Source organism: Lagopus muta, chromosome 14 (assembly GCF_023343835.1).
Source record: "Lagopus muta isolate bLagMut1 chromosome 14, bLagMut1 primary, whole genome shotgun sequence".
Classification (NCBI taxonomy): domain Eukaryota; kingdom Metazoa; phylum Chordata; class Aves; order Galliformes; family Phasianidae; genus Lagopus; species Lagopus muta.
The window spans coordinates 6246674-6252673 of record NC_064446.1 but is presented as its reverse complement, the minus strand read 5'-3'; the positions used below and the strand labels follow the sequence as shown (position 1 = coordinate 6252673).

Here is a 6000-nt window from a genome sequence, read left to right as displayed (position 1 = left end):
AGCAGGCTGACATGCCATCAGCCTCTCAGGATTTGCCTAGGTCATCAAGTCTGATTTGAGTGTATCACTGTTACAGCTCCCTTTCAAGGTTTCCTTGGCTTCCTGTACCTCCTCTTTTGTTTTCAGATAAAGAACTGAAATACCATGGAGACAAACTCCTTATAAACACCAAGCAGACAGACAGGTCAGCCTCTTTGAGCCACGTTATTTTACATGACTTACGGAGTAGAAGCAAAGCGAAGGCTGGGGAAAAATCCCATTATTTTCAAACCAGTCATCTCATGCAGTGGCTACAGATGATTCTGTTTGTAACAAAAGATGAGTAAGTGCTCCCAGAAACGAGAAGTGGTACGCTGGGTGGTGCATCTCTGTGTTACAATTTGAAAATCAGGGTATTTTTGTTCGCTCTTTAACTGTGATGTTTTGAACAGTAGCAACTTTAATCTGCTTTCCCCTACCAGATTTGCCTGTATTAGTCAGAGACTGCTAACTACTTCATCATTAATTACATCAAACATAACAAGACTTCTTACAAGTTAAAACAGTACTCACTAAGAGTAAATCTGGGTGAGTCACGCTGTTATTTTTAGTCTGAATAATAACATTAAAAGAATGAAAGGAAAAGCATTAAATTCTCATGGCAACCTGTTGGTGACAGCAAAGCTACATTAAAGTGCAGCTTGCATTTAAAAACAAGCAAAAATACACTGAACTGAACCCTGCATATTCTCAGAGAGAGATGGGCTCACCAGATTTTCATTAAATTACTTAATTATGTTTATACAAAAAGCACCTGGTTTCTTCTAGTTTTAAAGTGACTGTCTGACCTAGCAATGCCTTAGCTAAGTAAAGCAATGACTGAGAAGAAGATTGCAGATGCCAGGGAGCCCTTTTGTTTCTTTCAGATAGGAACAACAATTCTCATTCACAAAGCAGATTAAAACTCATCTTTCAAATGGATTCACTGTATTGCCCCCAGTTTATGAGCAAACGAAATCACTGTGATCAGGTGTGGGTATGAAGTAGCACTAGATGTTGTTGATTAGGACAGAATCACCTGTTTCTTAAAGCCCTGCTGGGGGCAGGGGGGGTAGAAGCCATTTGCTCCCATTGTGTTTCTAAGCCTGAGAATATGCATGACTCCTGTGAGTGGGTCCTTTACGTGGGTGCTTTCAGGTATGGCTATTTATTTATCTAGATAATATCTTGTAGAAGTTTGTCTAAATGCAGATTCAGTTAATTGGTGATATATGTATTTTTAGTGGGATTAGATGTGGCTCATATTTACTAGGCTTGAAAAAGAGAACAAGGGCTCTCTATTTAAAACTATTCCAGGGGTGAAACCGTTATATTTGCCCAGTTGAGTACACTGGAGTTTAGAGAAGCACATTTTTTGAGGTTCAAGACAATACAAATAGTCAAATGCTGAACAAGCATGGTTGTTCTGGCAAGCCTCGCTCAATGACTGAATGTTCAACTATTTATAATTTTTTTTTTTTTTTTTAGAAGCTCTTTTTCCTTTCCTCTTCTCCTTCTAGCCCATCACCATCAGACATAAGCTGTTTTGTTCTGACTAGTTGAATCTATGCAGAATGCCAGCAATGGAATCCAGCTAACATCTCAACCCCAAGGAGATTTATGTAGCTACAAATAGAAAAATAGGAGCATTCATAAAGCAGTAGCTGAGTCATGCTAGTTGGCTGTGACTTTGCTTTATCCTACAGATAAGTGAAGATGGTGAATGTATTGCAAACTAAACTTTGTGATGTAAAAAGAAGGAAAATCAGTAACAAAACTCAGATCTGTTTGGGGATTTGTTTTCTCTTGTACACGTGTCAAGATACTGTAGTTTAAGTAGCAAAAAATGGAGTGATTTGCTCTTTTTAATTCTGTCTGATCAGCTGTAACTCTAGATTATCATACAGATTTCCTGGAGATGAATCATTCAGACTGCTTAAAAATGTGAAATGATTGATACCAATTTTCTGTTGAGAAAGCTGTGTTTAGTTAAACTGTAAGCTTCCCCTAATGAAATAATCTGCCCAAATCTGGGCTGTTGTCCACAAAATGCAGAGAGGCTGAAAAACAAAGCATGTTGATTGCTAACAACGACCTATTTTTGCTGTCAATCAGCGCTTTTTATTTCAAACTGGACAAAACTTTTAGATGTGATATTTGTGAGTCTTTACAGCAAGTCTTTGGCATTTCAGTAAATCAAGGCATCATTTTTTCAGGAAAAACTTCACCCTAAATTTTGTCGTGTTTTGCTGTCTTTGTGGCAGTTTGAACAGATTTGTTGCATGTTTCTGATTCTCACATAAATAAAGTTCAGCCCACTGCTCTTACTTTGCTAGCCTTGCTGCTGCAGTGAGGAATCTAAGAAATTAGCTGAGGAAACCAGGACATCTTTGGATTGTCTCCAAAACCACATTAACACTCACTGCTTCAGGAGGAAAGAGGCAAAAGCCTCCTTATTTCCTTTGAAGATTCTGGAAATCTTTAACTGATAAATCAATGTGCTTTCAATATCTTTATTCAGAATTTAAACTATATTTCATTGTTAACAACTTGTGCTTTAGCTTCATTTCTAACTAATACACTGTCAGGAGACCAGATGGCAAAAGTTACAGGTGTTGTTTTTTAATGCATTTGTCAAAAAAGAGTTGCCTGCTGTTTTCACAGGTACAGCTAGGCAAGGACTCACCAGCTGGGTGTTGCTGCAGTGCTACCCACCTGTGTGGCTCTGTCTAGCTTGACTTGGTGTTGGCAATGCCGAGTGATGTTTTCTGCTTTCTTGTGCCTGAATAGGTCTGAGGCTGGGCCTTAAAACAAGGGACATGATAGTTGCCAAAGTATCTTTTAGATTCAAGGGGCTACAAAGCTGTATGAAGTTCTGTGAACACTGTATATAAGCTTGAAGATCTAAGTTGCAAGTAAAAGTTTGTCTTGTTCTGTTAAGTACTTCAGATTAGATTATAATACACTAGAGATAGCAACTTTTCATTGAGGTTGTCTTAACATTTTCTGTTATTTTCTTTGTATCCCTGAGGGAGGGATATGTGCACTTTCTTTTCTATGCATTTGTAATTAGGAATGATGTTGTCTGCAGAATTGTTGCTGCACAGCTCTGTGTTGTGCACTCCAGTAATTTTAGTCCTTTTTGAGAATTCAAGGGAAAACCTAAGGTACCCAATTTATCAAGCACTTTTCGTATAATAAGCTTTTTCTCAGATTCTCAAGTGCTGAGAATGACTTCTTTGATTAAGAACCTTTTTAAAAGGTGCAAAGGCTTTTTCTGTATCATAATTTGCACTTGCTCAATTGATGCCTTCCTTCTGTCTCCCTCCCTCCTCCAGTAGATGAGCTGTTCAACTAAAAGGCAAATTTAGTCATCATGAAGGGATTTTTGTAGTCATGATAGAGTAAAGTGGAGCATGAAGATGTAGATGTTCATATGCAACCATTTAAACCGGAGAACCATTTAAAGGAGCGTTGATTGCTGAAACAAATAGCTCTTAGAAAATGTCTATACATAAGGGAACTATTTACGTATTTAGGCCTATGTATGTCTTTGTTGGTGTGACACTGACTATAGGCATTAGATAAGGACTTGGAGGGCACACTGGGGTTTGAATTACAAGCAAACCCAGCTGCCCATCTTGAATGCCATCATGCTACTCCTTGTCACCACCTGTTGTGATTCTGCTCAATGCTGCAGAATTGACGCTGTGCAACACAGCGAAGTGCTATGTAATCTGCTCTACTGCATCTGGAAGAGGAAAAATAAACATGTACTGTCTGTCACTTTGGATAACAAGCCTCTTATCAGCTCTTACAATGTTTGTAAGGGAGTTGGGGGTAAGTGCCCATGGTTCACTAGTTCAACACCTGTGCTGATAATACCAGCTAATGTGCGATTAGCTCTCTGTAAAGTAAAGCTACTACCAAGTTATTTCTCTCTATGATGGAGCACTGCACAGTGTGTTGAAGGTACAAACCTTGACTAACATAGCATGGTTTTAACTACTGAAGGGTTTTCACAGTGCATCTGAATGTAGACTGTATTCATAGGCATTGTTTCTCTTGACAGATTATGGCAGTGTGGAAGTGGAGGACAAATACAGATAGATGTTATTTTTCTTACATCTCATTGTGTTGTTTGGCAAGTAGGTTTGACAATTTTACGTAGTTGTTAAATTCACAACTATACTACTGGATTCTGAGTCCTACACTTCTAACATAAACAACCCAGCAAGGAATAGCGTGGCTTTTAGAAGACTGAGGACAATCAGCCTGAAACTGGGAAAACTCTTCCTCAGCCCTGCTTTGTCAGCTGAAAAAGAGAAGTATTAGCTCTGCAGTTTAGGTGTAGAGACATGTTTGGTTGCTAGCTAATCATAGGTGATAAAGAAAAAAAGCATATATATGCACTTTTTCCCTTTTGAAAGAAGCACAGAATGTTTTACTGTTCTCGTCAGAAAAGCTGGCATGCAAACGTGGTTGTTTGGCTATTCTTCATTCAGTGCAATTCTGGAGAGTGTAAATTCATTTTGAAGTAGTGTAAGACTACTCGTGTGTGTGTATGTTGTTAAAAAGGCTCTTTATGTTACAGAAGTACTGCAGAGATGTACATCCAAAGCAGGCTGTAAAGCCCTGAATGGATTAGGGAACTTGTAAGTGAGGAGGTTGTGTTCTCATGGAGTGGTGCTTGTTGTTGGCAGTAGTTGGGTGGGATGTGAAGGAGAAGGAACAAGGGTGACCTGAAGGAAAAATAAGTTATTTTTTGTAATCTTAATTTTCACTTCTAAACTTGAGTGATAAACTTGACTACATTGCCAACTGGACCTGGCCTGGGTTGTGTTCCTGTCCTTGATCATCTCAGTAGATATTTCACTCTTTCTTCAGGTTTATACTGATATATGAAGATACTTCAATATATACAGTGTGAAGGTGATGCTACAAACATTATTTTTTTCCCCTAGTGAGAGAATCTGGAGAAGGTCATTGTGGCTTGTGCAGAGAGTATAATTATCTGTGTCCTGTAATACCAGATTTATCCAGTTGTTCTTTTTCGGGTCTCAAAAAGAAGAGATTGAGTAAGAGGAATATGGGAACTGCTCTGTAATCCAGTTTTTTCTCTATATTAATTTAACATATTCTGTTGAGATCCAGGTGATGTCAAAATTCTTTGAGATGTTTGGTTGACTGACCCAGTAAGGAGAAACACTTCCTGAAAATGTTTTATGAATGAGTAACTGGGTGTCAGCAGTAAGGAATGTCAGGCCTGGTTCTGCTCCAACTTCTGGCAAATCAAACTTCTGAAACTCTTGTTCATTACGTAAATGGAAGAGTAATGCTGAAGCATTATCATGGCAAAGTGATTACTCCTCACCTAAGCGTGGCTGTAATGGTGGGGGATTGTGCTGCTGAAGCACACCAGTCTTGTGGCATAATTGCTAAAATGTATACTCTGCGGTGTTCTTTAGAAAGGCTTTATTGCAGATCATCTTGTATTAACACACTGTCATGAGGCCAAAATTGGCATTGTCTTTATCTGGAGCGTTCTGGAAGGGAAACGTAGTTTCTCCTGCCCCTTTATCTAGGGCTTATAAATGAAAAAGCACTTAGTCGGATTTGTAGCCCTCATTAAATGATTGTGATACTGGATTTATCTTGTCCTGAGGGTAAAAGCTGCTAGTCCTCTCCATTTCTTTGCAGAGCTGCTCAGATGAAGTGTACCCAGGACAGAGCAAACGGGCACTGTGGTGGAATTACATTCTGGAGGTAATAAGGCAGACTATTACAACTACTTTACTGCTTGTTGTAATAGCCAGGCCAAGCTGTATGGGTAGGAATGTGCCTGTTGTCCACTTTAACATGTTTGCTGACCCAAAACCTTGCCAAGAACCTATTTGCTGTCAAAATTAAAGCTGCTTTGACCGTGCCCTGATATGTGTTGCTTTAATGGAAGCAATCCAGTGATGGCTGTAGTTCCTGACC

At 39.1% G+C, this 6000-nt stretch overlaps 1 long non-coding RNA gene across 2 annotated transcripts in view; it reads left to right on the top strand.

Annotated features, from left to right (window-relative positions):
• Positions 1–1088: 1088 nt before the first annotated feature.
• Positions 1089–6000, top strand: part of LOC125700417 (uncharacterized) — a 47814-nt gene continuing 42902 nt past the window's right edge. Inside the window, exons 1-2 of one of the 2 annotated variants that reach the window (XR_007379923.1) lie at positions 1105–1176; positions 5719–5784. This is a non-coding gene — a long non-coding RNA (uncharacterized LOC125700417). Of the gene's footprint in view, positions 1177–5718; positions 5785–6000 lie in introns of both variants that reach the window. The other variant, XR_007379924.1, reaches the window with a different exon arrangement.